Source organism: Lasioglossum baleicum, unplaced genomic scaffold (assembly GCF_051020765.1).
Source record: "Lasioglossum baleicum unplaced genomic scaffold, iyLasBale1 scaffold0598, whole genome shotgun sequence".
Lineage (NCBI taxonomy): Eukaryota > Metazoa > Arthropoda > Insecta > Hymenoptera > Halictidae > Lasioglossum > Lasioglossum baleicum.
This window is the reverse complement of record NW_027469658.1, coordinates 1-24,613: the sequence shown is the minus strand read 5'-3', so window position 1 is coordinate 24,613 and position 24,613 is coordinate 1. Positions and strand designations below refer to the sequence as shown.

Sequence of the window (24,613 nt, the reverse complement as noted above, 5' to 3'; positions counted from 1 at the left end):
ACAAATGATACCACGGTAACAACAGCAGCAGCAGTAACAATTTTATGAACATTAATGAATCAGCAAGAGAACATGATGTTTTCTAATCAGTAACAAATAATGGGACCTCAAAGGGGGCAAGAGTATATACCACAACGACGTATGTAACCTGGAGCTACGAGACCACCGTATCTTTAGGTTTCATTTGAGAAAAAAGTAAATAAAATGATTCTAGCAAAAAGCTTTTTAGTATAAAGAAATAAAAATTATGATTTATATTCTTCAGGCTCCAAATGTTAGAATGAAGAAAATGGGTCCAATGAGAGGTTGAGTTCAAAATCAACCAGCACCACCATATCGGCAAACTAGTGGAAAACCTGGTACAGTAGGAGTAACAGGTGTAGGTACTACTAATGCTGGTTTACAACAGAATCAACAGTTCCAACTAGTAAGTTTATTGAATTATTTCATCCATTATATTTTTCTCTGTTATTAACAAGTATTTCAAGTGATGAATTTTATCATAAAATAGGATAAAAATGTACTTTAGTGACCACTTTGCTATAAAATCGACTTATTTTTTCCCAGTTATTTCAATCAAGACCGCATTTTAATATTAAAAAGAAATATAGATTGGAGAAGCATGAAAAAATAATATGCTTTTGTTAGTTTTTGGCAAAGACACAATATTTAGAAACTAAAAAGCAGAATGTGTGGACTGATCTCGGTAGTTTTGAAATATGGTGTCATATAAGACGAGATTACACCCACAAGGATTAACATCTTTTATCTGTACAATAATTGCCATTCCGAATAGATGTCCTAAAAATATATATTTTTGACTTCAGGAATTTAATAGCTCTGAGATATTAAGTTTGGCTATCTCTTATTTTATTACTTGCAGTCCGGTGCAAGTGCGACACTATACATGTTTAGATGGAATTAGAGTAATATATCACAAACTAATATATTTCGGCTAATGAATTAAAAATTTAACATAGAAGAGGCAAGTTCATTTTTCATGGAATTCCTTACAGATTTGCTTACTGGAGGACTGAAAGATGTATCGTAACTGAAACACTGTATATATCTTTAGCAGAAATGTTCGACGACGTCGCGAGAATTACTATACATCAAAGATATTTACACGTTTGGTAACATATAATTTCCAACATTTCTTTATTAATATCGTGGAAGCTATTAAATTCCCAAAGTTAAAATTTTATATTTAACAACCATTGCTCACTTCCCCTTTCCTCCAAATTTCATTTCGATCGACTATCAGTCAGCCTATCCAAGAATAAGAATAAATTTTGTCGCGCTTAGTATAATAATTGATACGGAAAAGGACAAATAATCAAATGGACATGCATTCATTGATTACTATTAATGTTCATGATATTCAGAATCGCGAAACTGCGTCTAAAATTTGTATATATTTATTGCAATATTATATAAGAAATGCCAGAATGCTAAAATTTTATATTACTCGTTAAAGTATACTATTGAAACATCAACGTAATAAAATCTATTCATTTGCTATAATTTTATTAGTATAAAAATGACACATAAGCGTCAAATTCATTTTCTACGAATAGTTATAATTATTTGCATTATTAGCAACAGGCAATAAATCAGCAACGTATGAGACAACAAATGCTTGCAGTGCAACAACAACAACAAGCACAACAGCAGCAGCAGCAACAACAAAATAATGCAGGTGGACAACAACCAACTCCATAATTAGTGACACATTTACAACGACATTTGAGTCAACCACCACAACATTATCAACATCAACCACCGCCTTATCAGTAATTTAATGTGTATATAATTAATTAGTATGTTGTATAATTATGTTATTTTATGTACATTTATCTATTTATATATATTTATATATAAAGTGTATATTCAGTATGAATGTGCAAAGTGTATCATGGCAGAGGCAATAAAGTAAAAGGAATTTCAGAAAAGCATTAAAAACTATTTCTTTTGTTTCTATTGTTTTTAACATTAATATTATGTGTACACTATACAAAAAATAACCTGCTATAATTCTTTAGAAATGTTTTGTAATTCCTGTATTCTCAAATAAAATAAATTAGGATATAAATTCTTCTTTTGTAAGATTGATAATCAAATTAGAACTGAATTTATAGAATTTATATAATTTAGATAAAAAAAAAACGTTAAATATATCTATTAAATTATTATGCCCAATTTACCTCTCTATATTTTCAAGAATAAATGAGCCGTTTATTTTGAAAGTGGCCTAATTTCTTTTATCTTCAAATGGAGATAATTAAGGGTTTGCGTTTCAATGAATTTAAAAATATATATAGTATAGGATACTAATGTGTCATACTGCTTAAGTGTATCTACGGGTGTTAAATTTATAATTCTTATTAAAATAGTGGCAATTATTAAGTGAATAATATGCGTTTTCTTATCAAGAATGGAGTTAGGCTACTTGCAAAATTAACAACCAGATTCATTATAAAATTTGAAGGCGTCCAAGTCCTTTCAACATAATTTAAGATGCTTCAAATTGAAAAAAAACAATACTCAATTTATTTTACATATCTTTAAAACACTTCGGAAACATAATTTATGCGATTCAAAACATTTTTTAACTACATAACGTACAAAGTTACAAACATAAATTTATTACGAAACTATTTACTACTCATCTACATTTTGTGTGTGTGAAAGGGATTTGAAGAAATCGTGATTTTTCGGTGGTATATATCGTAATAGGTCAATTATGTCCTTGAATTTTGCTGTTGTAATTTGTCTATTATTTTTATACAGTGATGTCAATAGAATATTTTCGAACTTTCTTGGTCTACCCTGACGTGGTAATAAATTCAAGACTTTAAAATTTTCATTCTCATTCATTGATGTCTTATAGAAAATTTTATTATTTCTGACAAAACGTATCCAATATATTTTTAACCAGTTTATTGATTCTCCATCAGAATTCTTTACCCCTTTAAAAATTGTGTCTTCTAATAATTTTGTTGATGCAAAATCTTCTTGTCTCATTTCATATACAATAAAGTTATTACCTTTCCGACACTTTTTTATAATTTTGGAGAACGAACAGTAAATTTTCTTTTTTAATGACATTTCTACCATGCCAAAATCTCTATCATTTGGTAAAAACAAATGTCCTGATATTTAAAATTTGTGATCTATAATTTTCCACATTACTGTCCAAAGTTTGGACAATTTTTAACCACATTAAACCTTCTTTAATGTTTCTATTTTGCCCGGCGCACATGTCACTGTAAGCTGTAATGTGTCTTTCACTTCTTAAATTTTTAGCATGTTTTAAGATGCATGAAACAATTTCTTGAGCACCTCTGGTATAGTTTCATCCCAAATGTACATGTAAACATTATCATTATGAAAATTGTGAATACCCAAAGTTAGAACATACATATTGCGTTTGTAATATGCTACTGAGGTAGTCAACTTGGGACACGGTAATGCTTCTTGCAAGTCGAACTTGAAAGAAAAATAATAATCTGAATTACGTGATACTTGCTCCTAATCTTGTTTTAGTGCATTCCTAGCTGATTCTGCTAGTCTTAAATGGACATCGTGTTCTTCTGTAAGTTTAATCTTTTCTTCTTATTCATTCGATGCTTTAATTTTGATGTTTAATGGCAACCGAAATAAATTGACAAATATAAATACTAGAGACAAGTCAGAATAATCTTGTTGAATAATATAAGAACTGAGCTATATAATATGAATAATAACTCAAAAAGACTTTGTGATTTATCCAAAATTTTTTGTTTAAAAATGCACCTATTGTCCACAACATAAAACTCTTCTCATAGTGAACTTGTATTGTTTGTTTACATGCTTTTTCATTCTGTATTATTTCAGTGGTGAAGCTTAATTTCTCTGTTTTTGGTATATACCATGGTAATAGTAATCATAAGTAATTTCTCAAGAAACAGCATTATTTTAATTATTAAAATTGCTAGATCATAATCCAATTATTTTATAGTTCAATTACACTGCTTAACACGAATTTTAATTTACAATATCCATTGCGTAACTATTGTTGAGTTTACCTTTCTGAATACGAATTTGAAAATTAAATTGCTCTGATATCCTAAGTTTTAAAAAAATATAAGTTTTTCTAAAAATATACGATTTTTGGTTGGAATGATGTATTATACGAAAACTAAAAAAGTTTGGAGGTTCATTTTTATGTTAAAGGTTGAAAAGGTTTAGAAAAAAACTCATATTTTTTGTTATTACCTTTAAATGATACATACTAAAATGGCTTAAAGTAGAATAACTAAATTGTCTCAAAATATAAATATTTAAAAATATAATTCACAAAATTTAATTGTGTCAAATCTTCTTGTTACAATTTAGTTGCTACAATATTACTAAATTTAACACATGATCTAATTATCAAGTTATGTTGATATATTGGCAAAAAAAGTATATTAAGGATTGACTAATGTTAAAGTCAGTAAATTATAATACCATGACTGGACCAAAATCTATGCACAATGGGAACATTGATATACCATAATTATTACCTTTAGTGTCATATTGTAACCAAATTGTTTACTGTATTACATGACACAGCTACATTAATTAAACTTTAAAATTAATTCTGAATACATTTATATAATTATTCATCATAATTAAATGATCTAACCCCACACATATACATCGAATAATATAACATATATGTACATTAAACGATGTAACGTCCATATATAATAGGTTGGAAAAATCCATTATTTTTATAATTTTAAATGGATTTCTTTTTGCCCAACCTAATACAATTTTCTAAATTATAAATTTTCTAATTAGCGCCGTCTATGATTTTGGACTGAAAATTTAATGATAATTAAGAAACAGTTCTCAGCATAATCCATGAATTTGAACCAAACGTGTTCCAATTGTAAGTGTTTCCAATATTAAATCATATATGACGCTGACAGTCGTTTCTTCATTATTATTATGTTTCCGGTTAAAAATCATAGATGTTCTGATTAGGAAATTTATAATTTAGAAAATTATATTAGGTTGGGGAAAAAGAAGTCCATTTAAAATTATAAAAATAATGGATTTTTTTTTTGTACATAATTAATGAATAATTAAACTGTATATTATCTAATTAATGATTATATATCACTATTATTATTGATATTAGAATAAATCTATTTCTTTATTTTCTAACCCGACTTTATATGCGCGTACTTTGTATGTATTTGAAAACTACAAATATGCATTGAGCATATATAGTTTTATTTGTATGTTATATATAGTCTCTGTAAATTATTTACGTAATTAGTATTATTATTTGTAAAAAGTGTCTTAGTATAATTTTAATTATAATTTTCTATTTATTCAATAATTACTTAAGCAATATAAATTATATTAAAAAATTAAAAAATAAAAGAAATACAATACAAAAATATAATAAGGTTACTGTATTGTTTATAACAATGAATAACGTAGATTTTATGACAAATATTTATTACACTTTGGTACAAATAAGTAAACGGGAGGGATCTAACTTTCATTAACAGAAATATGAATTTGAATTTTACCGCTACATTTATGCATATTTTATATTTATTAATAGAATATATATTTTTCTTGTACAATAATTTTGTTTTGTTAAATCATTCTATTTTATTAATGAATTTAAATTATAAATAGTATTTTATTAATATGCATAACTTCTTATCGTTTTTCTGTTTCATATCTAAATAAATGTTTAAAAAAAAGATGTGCACTATAAACAAATGTTAATTTATTTTATATATTTATTGTTAAAATATTCTGTATCGAAAATGTTATCAATGGCCAATCAATTACAATCAATTACAAAGAATAAAAAATTTCATTGTTTTAATACATAATGAGTACATTATATTATATTTATGACTAGCATTAATCATAAAATTTGAGTGCTAAAATGTAAAACACTGTTCTTTTCCCTAAAACATTTTTGCTATGTCATACAAAACAAATTACTTTTACATAGCACTAATTGCACTTTTGTATAGAAACAGTTACAAAGTATTACTTTTGTTGGCATTGACTATGTAGGTATATCAATAATGATGTTGATATTAGTGTTGCTTCATAAATCTGTTTGAATAAAAATATTGAATTTTATTAACATACAATTGTACAAATAAAATCACAAAAATATAATTTAAATGTACATTTGGTTCTTTTATGGACTCATTCTTCTTCTTCTTATTCTTCATATGTATTCTTTAATATGATCCGCAAATAATGCACGAGTCACCTAAAAATAAGAGATAATTGTAAAATGATCATATACGACTCATTGCATATATTTGAATGATAATCATTATAATAAATTACATATTTACATTCTTTGTATCGCTATTTTGACAATAATCTAAAGTACATTTACAATTATCGTTGCGTATAATTTTATTTTTTCGACATTTACACATACGTGTAACACAATTCGTATTCCAATAACATTTTATATCTCCATCTGATGTTCGTTTCATTGTCATATGTTCACGCGATGAATTCTTTGTTGTATTCTAAAACTGAAAATATAATATATTGTTATCAACAGTTAAGAAATTTAATTAACGTTACGAATTATAAAACACCGTCGCCGACAGACGAATTGCGGTAACTTTGAGCCTGAACATCTCTCGATCGTTCCATAAGAATTGAGAGCGAAGAGCATTGAAAATGAGAAGCCTCCGTGCGCGTACAGTTGTCGGGGTCAATTGTTCAGAGATCTTCGAGCATTAATAAGAGACTTAGTATGAAATAAACTTTTCCAAGACTTTTTAAGATTTTGACCCGTGTTTCTTCCTGTTACCCCGATCACACCTCTTACACGTATACACATACAACATTCATTTATGCCTAATTTCATTGCATTACTAAAAGACTTCGTATACGTTTATAAAATGGTGTTTGTCTCCAATCTGGATCTTTTCAATTGCCATCCACTTCAATGATACTTTCATCATTAAAATAAATATCTTCTTCTTCTGTGACTTCATTTACTTTTGGTTTCACATTTTCTTTTTTTTCTTGAATTTTATCTGAAAGCTGAAAAATTTATATGACAATTTATAATATTTGAAATTAAAAATATTAATAACAAAATTATGAACGTATATCAACTTTTTGTTCCAGCATTTGGCATTTTTGTTTATAAAGCTTCAATTCTTCATTTAATTTGCTATTATCATCATATTCTTTAACGCTATTTAATGCTTTTTCTTCCTCTCTGACTCGGTACTCATTCAATTGTGCTTGCAGAAGTTCATACTTTTCCTAAAATTATGTTTATTATTACAAACACGCAACAAAAGTTTTCATTAAATTAAGAGATTATTATACAGAATATTCTAATTTAAATAACCATTTTTACATTCATTTTGACACATTCAAGAAAAATATCGGATAAAGAATTCAGTTTTTGTACGTATGGTTTTTCACATTTTTACAAGTTCCAATTAAAATTTAAGATAGTTATTTTTAATAGCGTCATGAAGATTGTTATGAACATCTATAATTTTATAAATTTGATGAATTGCAAGTTAATTAATTAATTAATTAATTAAATAAAGTATTGCAACAAAGAGTTCACATAATCCATTACTTTTAATCTTTTATTAACAGCAAAAGCTTCTTCCATTTTTCTCTTAAACACATTTTCTTCTTGTTTACTGTGCCATATTTTTAAACGTGTCACTTCGTTTACTTGCTTCCTGTTTTGATCTTTTAATCTGTTTAATTCTTTCTCCTTTGATTCTCTCCATTTCGTAAATTTATCGGATTCAGTTTTTTTTTTCGATTTCAGTTTTCGTTTTGACTATTTTATCTTGGTATGTTATTTTTCCTCTTAATTCTGCCATTTTTTTCTCTAATTCTTGTACTTTTTTACGTCTACATTCTGCCAATCTGCAAAATACATAAAGTAATTAATATAATAGTACAATAATTAGCATAGACTAAACTGTGTCCAACTTCTTACTTTGTGCTAACATTATTTGCTTGCGCGTTTTGCAGCTCTTGTAACAGTTCTTCTCTTTCTGCTTGTAGTGTTTTTATTTCCTGCTCCATTTCATGTATTTCTTTAGAGTAATCAATGACTTGAGATGTTTGTCCATAAGCTAATATAGTAACATTATAACCTGTAAAATTAAGGTACATAATTATTTGCTGCAATAGTTGCAATATTTTATAGAATTACACGATTTAATATAACTTTACCTTGAAAAATATTATTTATCATGTCTTTAATAGCGGTATAATAAAATTCCTCTTCCGTAACAGAAGAAGGAAATGCATAATTAAGTGTAAAAGCTTTAGCAGTATTACGGATAACTGTTTGTGGTTCACCAGAAACAACATCTAAACAAGTTTGATAACCTCGTTCAATTTCAGTTTTCACTAATGGACGAATACGGACAGCAACTTTAACTGAATCTTCATTCGTCTATAATAAAATATTTCACTTTTTAGAATACATAATTGAATTATACAAATTTTTATTTAATTTAATCAATGTTTCATTTTCATTCTTTTTCTTTTTGATAAAATATTATACTATAAAATATAAAAGTATATAATGTTATATGTTTTGAAGTTTCATTTACAATGAAAAAAAGTTATATTACATATTAAAACAAATAGTATATAAAGACGTAATTCACTATAATTAACTACCACATTCTTTCTAATGGTTATTTATATGATATTTTTCATACAATAAATTTTCAAAATCAGTTAATTACACTATTTAATGTACAAAATATCCGTTAACGGATGATGGAAGCAGGTAGAAGATGACTTGGTATTTAAAAATAAGTCATAAAGGATAAATGAAAATTCTTTTATTTCCAAAATTTTCAATTTGCAACGTTTTGCTCTCAAGAAGAATGAGTTAAAAAATTTATGGAGTATGTATAAATGTACTCAAATTTCAATTGTATAAATTTTAGTGTAAAAAGTGTTCTAGAAGTCAATATATAGCAATAATACTATTATTGTATTAAAGTTGAGTAATGAAATAAAAAAAATTATTTTTGACAAAGAATCTTATTACCTTGTAATTTCAATCTAATAACGTCAAGTAACACTTTGCAACTGCTTGAAACTTAAAAAAAAATTCTGGATATCCGTTGTACTACCTTAATACTTTGAAATATATGATACATAACAGTAATGATTTCTATTAACATATCAATTTTATTATATTAAAATATGTTTTACAAGTTAAGAAAAATTGAAAATATCAAAAAACTGATAAACATATCTTTTCTGTATATTTTATGATTATAAAGTCAAAAATGTAACATTCTATTAAAAAGATTAAGATGATTCTGAAAACCAAAACTTATCGTAATTAAACATATTTCACATACTAAGAACACGTACCTTTTATAATCATGAGAATTCTAAGTCGGTTTTGTATTATATTTCTTTATATTTTTTTAAATATTTATTTGCAACAGTTGCCGAATTCATTCTGTACATAATCTTAAACGAGAACAAATCAGAAAGTAATAATCAGTTTTAATTACTTTAGTCCCTTTGTTGTAAAACAATTAGAAATCTATATTGTCTATACTTTATTATAGAATAACAGTAGCAAACAACAGTAATAAAAAACGAATAAAGGCAAACGAATTCACAATCGATGTATGTTTCAAAATAACGGCTCCGCATGAAGTATGTATATATATATGTTTCTGTGCAACATTTGACTGGTGAAACTATCAAGTCTCCTGATTAGTCAGCCTCACTATGCTACGAATCTCTTATAAATCGTATTAGAGTTTATTTTTTAATAAAGTGAAGTCAATGAAATATTTTATTAATAAAGTAAAATTAAAAAGGACATACGTACAAAATTTAAATGAAACAAAAAAATGACATGTTCGTTCAAAAAGTCGTAATCTACTTTTTCTATTTTCCTAATCTACGAATTATCACACATATTTTCCTAATTTTATTAATATATTTAAGAAAGATACTATAAACAATATGTATGTATGTGTTTAACATTAAAATTTTTAATTAAAAATTATCATATATCTATAAGTATAATTTTATATTATTATATAATAATAATTATACATATGTAATGAATGTATAATCAAAAATTATAAAATTATATGTTACTATTACAATATTTTTGCAGTATAAAGGTGTATAATCTTAATTACATAATTGGAAAGCAGCTGCATTAAGAAAGTTGCTCATTTTTTTATTTTCAAAATTACGGATGAAATTGACATGAATGAATTTTATAAAAAGTGAATAATGTGTTAATTCTTATAATAATTAACAGTATTAATGAATATCCTGTGATTATAATACTATGTGACTTGTGTGTTTTATAAAATTAATCCATACTTTGTGCTTATTGTCACTTGCTAAACTGTTTGATATTTTTCTCATATTATCTTATATATTTAAAAAATAGATTCAGTGTATATTTTAATAAATAAAACCTAACCTAAAACCACACACTTCTAAAGTTGTAATTTGCTTCTGTAATAATTTAGAAACTTTCAATTTCTCATCTAAAGTAGTTTGAAGTTCTTTGATCTTTTGTTGTTTTTTCTCTGCTTTAGACTTATTATATTCATGACCTCTTAATTTGTCCACTTTCATCTCAGATTTTCTGGCATGAATACCTCCTTTTTATTCTCTAAAATTTGTTCTTCTTATCTAAATATTCACATTTTTTAATTTCTTTTTTATATTGCATCTTTAAAACTTTATTTTCATTTTCTATGTCTTTTATTTGATTCATAATACGTAAATTTGCCATTTGTAATCGATTCATTTCTTTGGGCATTTTGGATTTCTTATTCTCCTGTTCCTATATTATTTCGACATATTATTTCGCGTTACTTAATAATTATTATTTATGTATATATACTTCAATCCAAATATCTTCCAGTTCTTTTGTCTTTTCTTCAATGTTTACTTTTTGGTTATTAATTTCTTGTAATTTTAAAGTTAAATCAGTTACTTGTTTATATATTTTTTTCTATTTTTCTATTTTTAATTTGAATTTGTAATTTCTTACGTTTTATATCAGCTCTTACTTGCTGTACACGTTGCGTAAGTTCCTTCGTAATATTCTTTTGTATAAGGGACTAAAATTTTTAATAAAAGATAAATGTCAAGAAAAACAACTTTAAAATTACTTTTATTAATCGTGTTTCTACTATTCATTTGCTTGCTTGATTTTCGTATGTCTTAATCATTTTCTTCATTTTATTCATCATAGTAAGCTCTTTTTCTAATTTTTTAATTGAATCTTGAACTTGTTTATTATTTTCAATTTGATCCTGCCAAAATTTTTCTGTTTCTTGCAATATTTCTTTTTATCTTGAGAAAGTTCGTGTAATGCTTCAGTTTCCTAGGCAAAATAATCGAATAGAGAAGTAGAGAAAGTTGCTTAATAAAATCAAACTTGAATTAATGTTAATAAATATATTAAGAACTAGAAATATTTAAATTTTATTAAAGTCAAAATAAATTACTTTTACCTTTTGAATTCCTACAGAATGTTAAAAAATTATAAATTAATCGAGCATTAAATAATGGGAGCTAATGAAAAGAACATTTTTGTCTATATGTATATATCTTCAATCTTACTTTCTTAATTATCAATGTAGCTTTAGAAATGGAAATGGGGAACGCCTATTGAGTGGCAACCCGCTACGCATGAAACATAGTTTTCCATGTGAGAAAACGAGTAATATATGGTAAATTATTCGTTATTTGCCGATTAAAATTTTCCAAACTTTAAACTTAACATTTTTTTGCAACTTCTCAAAAAATAGAACAAAATCAGCAAAATTTTTATTAAATATTAGACGTTGTTTTCATTATTTACTATATACAATGTATTGTTAAATATAAAAGAACGGAATATTTGATCATACTTGAATGACTTCCTTAATATCATCATTTCTTTGCTGTAATACGATTACACTTTCTTTCCAGTTTCTGTCGTTTTAATTCCAGTTCCTATCTTACATGAGAATGAAATAGATAAGAGAAAACTTGTAAATATATTATTACATAGTCGACATTTAATTTTATTTACTTCTCTTTTATCTTATATTCTTTCAAATCTCCTTTCATATATTGTTGCACTAATTCATTATTATCCTCATTTTTATTCAATATTTCCTCCCATTCTCGTAAGGCTTTTTCATCATATTTAAGTGTTTTTTTCGAGGTTTCTATATTTTTTGCACTTTCTGTAATATTTAAGTTTCAATATTTAATACCATCTCATTTACTTCTTTCCGTTCTTTTTGAAAATTTCGCGCTTCTTGTCGAATATATATATATATGTGTGTGTTTGACGTGAGACAAGAGTAGAAAAATATGGGATAACAATGGCGGACGAAGAATTACCAGCGGGCTGGGAAAATCGTTTAAGCAGATTTACTGGTACGTCAATTTATTTAGTACTGAATAATTAATATAATAATATTTTTACATAAGTAATTATTTATTTTATTATAATTTTGTTGTATAAGTTTCGACATTTCGTTATATCAGTGCTAGTATAGCGAATACAGCCGGCATTTTTCCGGGTAACTAACATTACGCTTGCTAAAATTTAATTATAAGTACAGTTACTAAGGAATTATGAAAATTTAACAAGTGCATACGTGTTTCTTTTATTTTCATAATATTGTAATTAATCACGAAACTAATATGGCGTTAAACATGATCAAACATATATCATTTTAAATAAATTCGTAGTTTAAAACTTTTAATAATTTACAGTCTTGATAATTTTTATTTTTTATATAATAAATGTAATAATTTATATTGTAATGTTTATTGTATTTAAAAATATACTATAAAATAATTCGTTACGAACATGGTATTATAAAACGGTATAATTTGACGTAATTTATATTTTGATATACCCAAAAAAATTTGCAATGTATTATTAATCGATATTTTTTAATAGGACAGCATTATTATTTAAACATTTATACTAAGGAAAGTGAATGGGATAGACCAGATAAATCAGCTGATCCATCTAGAAATAATAAAGGGGATGAACCAGAGGAGGTTCAATGTTCCCATTTATTAGTGAAACATTCAGGTTCTAGATGACTATCTTCTTGGCGAGAAGAGAGTATTACCAGATGATCAAAAGAAGAAGCTCTTGAACTTATCAAATGTAAGATTAGTTTTACTTTGTTTGATTTTGTTATTGCAACATATAATAGTATGTATATTGATTATATACCTTTATAATGTTGTTTACATGCTTAGCTTACAGAAAACAAATTGTGTCGGGGAAAGCGACATTTGCTGAACTTGCTTCAAAATATAACGATTGTAGTTCAGCTAAACAAGGTGGAGACTTGGGACCATTTAGTCGAGGTGCAATACAAAAGCCTTTTGAAGAAGCAGCATTTGCTCTGAAAGTTGGTGAATTGTCTTCACCAGTTCATACAGATAGTGGTATTCGTATCATCCAGCGAACAGCATAAAATACACTAATCACAAATAAAATATTAAATTCTTTAAAAAAATCTTCCCTCAGTTTTGCTGGTAAAATATGTTGTCACAAGGAAAGGAGATTTTCATAATTGTATTCAAAATCATACATGTCTATTTTTATGATAAATAATTCTTTTTTAATGTAAGAATAAAATGTAAAATATTTTCTTCTTATACTTCGATGTCCAGTTATATATTTATGTCTTCCAGCAATCTATATATAAAATTTTTATCTTATGGTTTACCATGTGCATTTTCATACAGTAAAAGTAACAAAACTTTTTAATAATGACACAAGATAAAATACTAAAATTCTATATTCACCTTTAACAATACTCTGTAATGTAATTTGCTAACCTTACTTTCCTTAAATATTAGACAAACATTGCATTAGCTTAACAGTTGTTTTATTGGTCTTTATTTGTATATGTAAAATATAAAGTATTTTATAAAAAAAAAAAAAATAATATATATATATTTAAATTTCCAATCTTTTCCGTTTTTAGTTTGCTCTAATCTAGGAAGCATTTGTTTCTTATACTAATCCATGAATTGCAACAAGTCTGTTTGAATAGTTAGAAATAAGATAAAGAAGACGGAAAATGAATTTTGTTATAATTTCTTGCAGAAAATTGTGTTATTAATTTTAAATTAAATTGTTGAATAAATTTCAAATGAAACGTTTTGTCCAATTAAGGTAGATTTAACATTAATGAATAACATTAATGAAATAAAATGCAAATATGTATAATTATGAAATTTTTGCTTAAGCAGAGATGAATATTTATGTTACAAATTTTAACACCACTCCAAATTATTTTATAAATGAATATACTACTTTTTATGATTCAGAAGACATTTATATACAATTTAATTCAGATACTTTTATTTCTTTTCTTGTAAAAAAACGTAATCATCGAATATACTAATTTAACTTTTATTTACGTTTACCCTTATTATCATAATCCATTTTCTATAAACACCAAACAATGTGGAATTATGTACATTTCTAAATTTTATTAGATGTTACAAACACGGAAACGGAACAAAACGAGGGAGCGGCGACGGGGGGAGGGGCACGGAGAAGAAGGAAAGCGGGTGGAAGTGAAAAAAGAAGGGACAAAAATAGGAAAAAAGATGGAATAAAGCTGGCGGAGTTAGCAGAAGGTGGGAGGAGGGGGGGGGGGGGATAGGTGGAAAGTCCGACGACATCGCGTCCAACGACACAGAGAATGCTTCCCCCACGGTGATTTAGAGTGATAATCTGCGCGCGCGCGAGCGACTTCGTCCCGAAAACTCGGTTCTCCAGTCGCGGACCAATGAATCTCTTCTTTTCACGGATCAGACAGGGCGAATCGACAAAATCTGTTCCCCTCGGAGAGAAGTAGGTAAATGTTATACGCCGTTTACGAGGTATTCGGGGTTTTTGTTGTTTAAGGTCGACAAGTCGAAGGAGACGAGTTTCTCCGCGGATATTAACCCTTTGGTTACGGCAGTTCGCTCCGCCGGAATGACCAGTCGGTAGTCTTCGGTGAACGCTGAAACGTCGTTCAACACAACCTTGAAATTCTTTCATGTGCACACTTTTTTAAGAGCTACTTAACCACTTGCTGTAGTTTGACGAGTCTGACTCGTGATATCAATTTTTGGCCAAACATGGATATCACAAGTCATACACGTGAAAACAAATGCGAGCCAAACGTAATTATCATTGCGTGGACACGGATTTTGTTAAGCTAAATAGTACGGCAAGGGGTCAACAACTGTTTATATGAAAAACTTGAAAATGAGTATATTTTAAAGCATATTCAGTCACTTACATATTTACAGATTTCGCCGACGAGAGACGGTGCTCGTATATACAAGCCACCGGATATATACGGCACGCGTACACACAGGTCGTCGTACGGATGTCGTATATATACGGCACCCGTAATGAAAGGATTAAAGGGAACCACCGTTTCCGAGATTTATAGAAAAGTAACGAAGGATAACGAGTGGCATGGGTGCCGCGATTTATGCGCAGAGGATGTAGCGTGTATTAAGTAACATTGACTGAAATTGCACTTAGCGGTAGAATTTATTGGATTGCGATAAGGCTAGAGGAACGCGTAACGAGCAGTTGAGAGAACGAAACGCGAGGGGCAGAGCGTATTATGCGGTTACAAATTATAATACTCCGGCTGAATTTGTGTGCAAAATAACGCGGAGCAGCTTATATATTCGTGGAACATTTTACAACTCGTTGCCGCGGCTCTTACCGTAATTATTTATCGTAAACGTTTCGTATGGTCACGGTGACGTGTAATCCGAAAATCATGCATGGTAATTTCGCCTAAGCGACCATCTTCGGCTCGATTATAGTTCGATTTATTAATACGAGTAATATATTTATAAGGACAAATGAAACGTTAAACGTGAAATTACACGTACGAAATATAGAACGTTGCGGGATATTTCAGCGCTTAAGGGAAATAGTTGATAATTAGATTATTACTGTCGCCACTAAAGATCCTGCATGTGTGTTTCGCTTTCCTAACCACGTCTAACTAACCCGTAGGGATTCAGAAATTGAAAGCAAACCCCTGTAGAATATTGGACCTTGATCAAAATTTGCGAATTCTTACAACGTTTCTGTTGGAATATGAGTAATTTCCGGCCACAGATTAGACGATATTTGATAGCCGTGGGTCGTTAAGATATCACGCCACGCGCAAGTGGTCCTACCACTAACCCATTTTCAGCCAAGCTCTCGGTGCCACAGCCTACTTTCACTAAAGTAGGGTTTCGAACTACGTGCCGTTTTTAGAAATTAAACAATAGGACTCTTTCAAACTGGGAAAGTCCAGGAAATACCGCTGGTCGATTGGCATGTGGCACGAAGGCTCGGCTGATAGAAAACAGCACCGATGTCTTCCAGGTGGGTTCGTTCCACGACGGAACACTTTACGTTACAACTTTCCTCGACTAACAGCCATGCGTCACGCTGTCCCGTTAAAACCGAATCGGCTGTGCGCGCAGGTTACGTGATCGGGAGAACCCTCGCGTCCAGCGCGCGTGAATACGAACCGTGTAATTCGAAGATTCGCGATTTCCTAACGATAAAATTACGAAACGCTTTACGTAATAATTCGCGGGTGTTTGTTTATTGAAATTTATCGCGATATTACGCGCCGTTACCGAAATTCACCTGTATAATTGTAAAACCGTGCACGTAAAACATTTATTCCTACTGTTTTCGGTTAAATATTCTCACCGAAACGAATACAGCTTATTCGATAATATTTAGTACGATAATTTATTATAAACTCACGAGCACTATTTCACTCTGCCTGCAATTCGCCTAACATTTCTATCCAATTTTATGTACTGCAATGCACGATGTGTGATATTCAAAAGATTGAGATTAAATGTAAACCGAATATTCATGAAATATGTATTATCTAGAACTCTGGCGGTGAAATAAATTTGCACCAACTAAAAGAAGAATTGTTTACAGTCAAATTAAATGAATTTTCACGGAAACCTTTTCTCTTCATCGAATTTATGTTACGATTATAAATCGATTATTTACTAGACAAGAAAATATAGACAGTTTTAAATTAATAAAACATTAAAATTCTTATTGTAAGAAGGAAAAGGAAAAAACAAAAAGAATATCAATATAAATATCTAAAAATTTAGAATGCTCTCTGATTTACTTCAACGGTCAATAATTCCAGATTTTTGTATTCTTTCTCTCGCATGTGAACATTATTATATCGTTATCGACGATTCACGAGTCTGAAACCGGAGGAACTGTCGCAAGTCGAAACGAAACGATATTCAATACGCGACTAACGATTCTTTATCGATCGTTTCGTACTGAAACGCAGTAAATGAAGCAATATTTGACCTAGCGATACCGGTTAGAGGTCGAGGAATCGTTGTGAATCGGATGATCCGTCCAAGTGGATCGTGGGAGCCTGTGGCTAGATTCGAATCGAGCCTCCGATGTACTCACCTATGATAGCGTGCATCCTCACGGACAGCTGTGTCCTGAGATCGATCGAGTTCTTTCGGCTGTAACAGAGAAAGGAGAAAACGATATCAGTAACTCAGCTGTCGCAAATGTAAAATCGATGCCAGACTAACCCCCTAGATCTCGAAATATCCGCTTGGGATAGGTTCATGATCTGTATACTTAGGGGCGCCATCTTCGAGAAACTCTGGTAGAAATACAATCTCTTAGATTTATAAATAAAACGACTCGAGCCTCTCCAACTGCTTCGGGAGCTACCATTATACTTCCAGCTCAACTATACTTTCTTCTATATTTTAACACGATGACTGCCACGCTACTTTGTAAGAAAATCTCCGTCAGGCCACGCACGATGCTATACAGCGCGCTCTTCAGACTGAAGTTCGAACGCTACAGCATCGGCAAGTTTCTTAACACTAGATTTACGGGACCCGTCAATTTGACGGGTGAGTTATTCCAATGATACAATATTAATAGATTTAAACACCTTATATTAAATTTATTAATATCGTAATTGTCTTTAAATTAAACTCATGGTCTTATTTTTTAAGAAAATGCGTAGCTTTCTTTACCCGTAAACCTTACGGGTCGCCATAAAGATAGGTATTAAAAAACGTCCGTAAACCTAGTGTTAAGATCAATGCTGGGAGTAGTGTCTACTTTTATCTATCGAAATGACTTTGGTTCTCTTGCTTATTGGTTCGAAGAAAGCTTTTATTTTTTTTTCACGATTTTTCAGCAGTAAAAGCAAACTGTGTTTCTAATTATTGGTCGAAAAGACCATTACATAATTTTCCTTTACTCCGTACTATTATGTCACGAAAGAGATTTCAATTACTACTTAGAAACTTTCATTTTGCTGATAATATGTGTACTGCCCCTGAAAATTGACTTCGAAAAATACCTCAGCATTTTGATAAACTTCAGAAAAAATATTAAGAAACGTTCACGCCTAGGGTAAACATTGTCATCGACGAAACGTTGATTTCATAAAATAATTCTATTTCTACAAAAATAAAAGAATCCATACGGACCGATCAAAGGCACGAACAAATATTTAAAAAACCACAACTTTTTGCCCACATTGCTCTAATCAACCTTCATTGTAATAATATTTTTAATAAACGTTTATAACAATTCAATGGTCTCATATTTTGTGAAATAACTTTCGAAATACCTACCAATCTACCTTGTAAGCACTCAAATAAGTGTTACCCGAATACGCGTGTGGCGCAGCCTAATCAAGATTTTTGACGTTACCCGTATAGGTCTGACGCGGCAGTCAACATGTTAAATAATTGATTTTTTATACATCAAATACAGTAAGAAATTAGTTTTAACAAATTATTTATGTAAATTTTTAGGAAAATAAACTCGTAAATAAAAAAAAGAGAACAAGAAGAGAAAAAAGACTTACCAAATATAGAGGAGTCCAGATGGCGACACGTTTCTGCTGATTCACGCATTCTTACCATTGTAGAATTTTCAACAGGCTATACACTGAAACCTTTCATTGGAAAAAGTAAAGTTAATCAAGAAAAAGCGGAGAAAAAAGTTTCAAAGTAAAGGAGTTACATTTGAAAATGTTGACGAACTTTTCAACAAGGAAAGTCATAAACGTAACGTAATATAGTTACTGAAAAGATGGAAAGGAGCTGTAAGGAAAGAATGAAAAACTTTCTAACTACTTTCTATTGTATGAAGAGATACCGACTAAAAGCTAGGAACTTTGGATTCTTTTCAGGTGACATTTAGTAACATTTGAATAACAAAATTAATGTATCGTTTAAAAATAAAAATGAAGACAGGATTGCACCCTTTCTTTATACTCGATGAATAATTATGATGTAACTATTTTAATGAATTATATCGTTAGAAAAAAATTAAAATATGTACGTAACATATTTATTACAAATAAGATATTTTTGCAGAACATATACAGATGCGTATAACGTGGTCAAGAATAAAGTTCAGTGGACATTTATAAATAAATGTAATAAATAAGTAATATAAAAATATATAATAAATTATTAAAAAAACATAATAATTCGTTCAATTTTCTTCATTACTTAAACTTCCTCACTCTTTATTTTCCGTAATTTGCAGTGTTATATACAATAAATTTTGCTAGTACCTATAGATTTCTTTAAATAAATGAATCGAAGAAAGGTATGCCATTAAGCAATGGCAAATTAGCTTCTTTAAATCCTTTTATTGACGCATTCGATATCCTTGGGCTCGGAGGGAGACTAAGAAATTCACCCCTCAGTTACGCGCAGAAACTACCGATTTTATTGCCGCATAGACGTCACATAACAGAACTCGATATTAGAATCCAACACGTACAACAATGGCATGCAGGTATGCAGACTACCTATCACGGGGTAAACAACGACAACTTGCTGCAAAAGAAGAAAAGCACGCGTTTGGGTTATTTCGCGTATAGTTATTTAGATTATGGTATTAAAACAAATGGCGTCTGTCGAGTACAAAAGGTTAAATGTTCTAAAAAGTATAGAAGTGCACGTATTCGAGTTTTCTAATAGCAAGAGAAAGAAGCGCAAAGTAAATTACTTGTCACATTTACACAGGATGAAAAAATAAAATTTGTACAATTATATTAGTAATTTATTTATAATCAATTATCTAATTCTATTACGTATGCAGAAACAAGATATAATTTGAAAATTCTCAGTACAAATATGTACAAAAGTACAGGTATGTTTTGTAACTAAATATTTATAATGCTATCTAAAATTTATATAGAATTATACAAGATATTTTTATTATATGTAAGTAACAAATAATTACATCTAACTGATAAGTAATATATTAGTAAAAATATTTGTATATCTTTTACTAAACTTTTATTTGATTTGAAATAAAACACAATATATTTAATACAATATAATTTACAATATTAAATAGATAACTTAATTAGAGACACAAATAAACAATTTTATAATCTGTCTTCTTAAAATTGGTTTCTTCTCTGCACAAAAGTTGTTTATTTTGTACACTGGAATAATAGTATTAAATTTCATTGTTATTACTATATATATATATCACCCATTATTACATATATTATGAAAATAAGATTTATTTGAGCATGTTGCACTTCATGGTGTACTTTTCTTAATGTGTTTGGATCGATTAAAAATCGTTGCTAAAGTATATTTTTCTCTCGTTCCAAGCTTGTATTTATTTTCTGAAAAATTCCAATTATCATATAAGAAATAATTAATTATATACGTATATACATTGTATAATTATATATTCATTAATTTACCAGTTGCTCTTTCATTTGGCTCCTTATTTTTGTTAAGCCAATCTGTATATCTTGTAAATTACTAAATGTTTCATTATAACATGTTTCAATTTCATGGGAAACTGCTTTAAATGTGTGTGTAGGTCTCCTTTTTGACTTCCATTTAAATACTGTACATTTATTTCACTTTGTCTAATTTGTAAAAGATTAAAATTTATAGTATTCTTTGCAATTTTACATACTATTAAAGAATTAATATTTACAACATTTCTAATTTAGAAATTTTTGAATTCAAATATGTTTCCATTATGAATTATTTCTTATTTTTTTTGTCATCTATAAGAATATTATATTTACTCAATGTCTATTATCACCATTGCACACCATTGATACAAATAGTTCGTGAAATGAATTATGCATTCCTGGTGAAAATACTACAGTTGCATAGTACTCATCTTGCTGAAGTTGCATACTTTCTTGTATGTAAATAAAATGTAATTAAAAACTAAAAATCATGGAGCTTTTGTATTTTGTTGAATTACTAAGACATCTTTTAGTTGATAATAAATATTCTGTTCCTAAATAATGGTAAGCATCAGGTACAAATTCTGGATGATTTGGAGGCAAGAAAATTGCAATTCCATTAATATTCGTAACAAATCAGAGTACACATGACCATTTTCTCTCACAAGAAATAACCGAGTTTTAAGTTTCTCCAAATAATTTTTTTTTTGTTCAAGTCTTGACTGTGTATCGTGTTTTAAAATTTTAGTTATTTCTAGTTCTGAGAATTGTTGTACCAGTTCTGTTAATTGATTTTCTTGTAAGAAAGTGACATCCTCTTCTAAGAAATCCCTCTGTTTAGGCAGCGTTAGTATCCCTGTTCTAATTTTAATATATAAAATTAATACTTATATAATATGATTAACAAAATAATTATACATAAAACTTCATGATACCTTAATTCCAACTTTGATGGTACTTTTAAATTTCCTAAATTATATATATATCTTTTATGTAATTAAACATTTCACTACATGATTTTTCTTGTATTTTAGTTAAAATTTTTTCCATTTCTGCATTAGATAAGCTGTAAAATAAAATATAAGGTACATTTAAAATTAATTGCTAATAGTTATCAATATTTAATTACTTTGTTTTACACAATGCCAATTCTTTTAACTGTTCAATTGTTTTTATGTTCTTTCTTTCACTGTTGCTCATTAAGAAAATATAATTAGAATTGATTGCTCTTTCTCAGATACATTTCCAAACTCCTGTTTTATATAGACATCTAAATATTCATTATATCAATTTTTTTAATAAATAGTTCTAATGGCATTTGAATCGTTATGCGATGCTTATGGCAATGAGAGAATTGTTAGTAAACGCTAACTCTGATATTATTGATTATTCTCGGCAAAATATATACCCGCTCTATTTATGAAACTGCTTCTTCATAAAAACAAAAAGAAAAAAAAAAGCATATACGCTTTTAAAACCCAAGGATTTTCTATTATGATAATAAAGAAATCACGTCTTTCCATTACACGGCCAGATCATTTTGTCTTTAATTCTCTGAGTAAGAAGAATGTTATTAACCGAGCTTATAATTAAATCCTTGTTGTTTAGTAACGAATGGAACTTATAGCAATACGTATTATCATTGAAATGGATAATCAAGTTTGTGATTAATGACGAATTCCATGGCTGTGTATAAACAGACTTCAAACCCCGAGGAATTGTCCTGGACGGCTAATGGTACTAGTAATTTGTAGCCGCGAAGTCTGTACGTTTAGCAAATTCTTTAGACAAACCTCATGTTTCATACAATTTCCGAGAAAAAAATAAGAAAAAAATGACCATCAATCGCTTTTTTTTATACTTGATCTATTCGATCTATGTTCTCTAAATAAAAAGACAGATAATAAATTGTCATAGCTCGATTAATTTAATTACTTTTCTTCAATATTCTTGCATCTTATGAAACGGAGAAAATTACAAATTGTAATGAACGATTAAAACTTGTTAAGGACTTTAAATGTTACTTCTCACATAAAGTGAAATGGATATCAGATAAATGCAATTATTATTTACTGTCTTTTGTTATTCGTCTTACAAATGTATATATGTATCTTGAGCATTTTGTGTGAAATACTAGATTTCTATCCAATGTAATTGTTCGATAACAAATATTTGTCATTAAAAAATACTGGACCATCCAGTTCTTATAACGCACATTTTCATCCTGATTTGTACCATGTCACGAGATGATTTATATACCCGTGATGTAAGTTTGTAAATGACACATTACGAATGACGAATTTGAACGAAATATAAAAGCTCGATGATCAATATATAAATAAGCACTATTCTTTTGTAACAAATTATGAATGTTATGCCTAGGTTAACATACCTACAGTTAAATAAACACTTGCCTGCTCGCTAAATTATCTGCAAGCAGAGCAACAATTATCCTGGTGGCGATCGGTAAAGCAGCCAATGCTTTCTTCAACATAGTCAGCAATAATAATGTTAAGCAAAGTCCCTGAAAATAAGGTTTCATAATATAGATCTTATTATTTGATTACATATAACAAACTGTGATATACGTATGATAAGAACGGCAGCGTAGCAAGTCAGTGTCGTGTTCCAATCACCATAACTTGAAGCTTTTGCAACTAAAAAGCATTACAGTACAGAATGACCGAGACCTAATTTTAGTCCCCGCTGCTCTTCAGGAACTGCAATTTGTTGTCTTTGTGATTCACGTACTACGTGAGTCTTGTGCCCATCTCGCTCTTTGATTACCTAATATACATGTTACATTAAGATACATTAAGTTACAACAATTAAATATACAAATACATTAGATTTATTTTCTACCATGTGTATCTATCCATTCAGGAGTAAACCCACCCTCTTCTGTATCTCCAGATGCAAGATTAGTTTGATTATCCAGTTGATTACACATTGGATATGTTGTATTATCACTCGTAGCAGTACCGCTAGTAGTCATTGTTATTTGTACATAGCCAGTATAAGCCATCATGACAGTATACATGATTGTAGAATGTACCTTGAAGTACCTCTCCTACCTGAACTTGCATTGTTTAATGTACCTGGTGTTTCAATATGGACCCCAGGAATACCATCTTCAACCTATAATTTGTACATATCATCAAGTAAAAAAATTTGCCACCTTCTTTAAATTCTATTCGAATTTATCATATTGCAATACACAAAATGATATAATAAAAGTACCTCTTTGTTACAAATGAGTAAACGCCTCTTTTGAACACTGACCAAGCCCAGGTTGTCCGTGCGAGATTCCACGACGTGATCATCCATTACGCTTGTATATTCATCTGCCGAATCATAAATATCACTCTCAGACATTCATTGACGCTTATGATTATGAGAACAAATTAATATTAAAACCCTCTAATTTCAAACACAATTTCTTTGTACTTTCGCGCTTTGTTTAGTCTGTACACACAACAGTGTATAAACACATTCGAAAATCCGCGATCTAAAAGTACTCTTTTAATTTCTATTCATCGTGGACTTTATTATTGAAGAGCACAACGTAAAATACTTTCAGTTATTTTAAAACGGATACTTTTAACAAATTTTATCTTTACAAATAAACTCTACACCTGATGGCAGCCATTTTACTATATGATTCACTAACCTGTCCTCTATCGTTAAGCACAAGGAACCAAAAGGCGCGAAATTGTCAAATTTTCGAAATTTCAACTTTGAGCTAATTAAAAATGAAATTATAGAAT

General features: G+C 29.0%; 2 pseudogenes; one reads left to right on the top strand and one right to left on the bottom strand.

Moving 5' to 3' along the window:
• Window positions 1-12,404: 12,404 nt before the first annotated feature.
• Window positions 12,405-13,523, top strand: LOC143220276 (peptidyl-prolyl cis-trans isomerase NIMA-interacting 1-like; annotated as a pseudogene).
• A 3,453-nt stretch (window positions 13,524-16,976) lies between these two features.
• Window positions 16,977-23,871, bottom strand: LOC143220275 (uncharacterized; annotated as a pseudogene).
• Window positions 23,872-24,613: the final 742 nt, after the last annotated feature.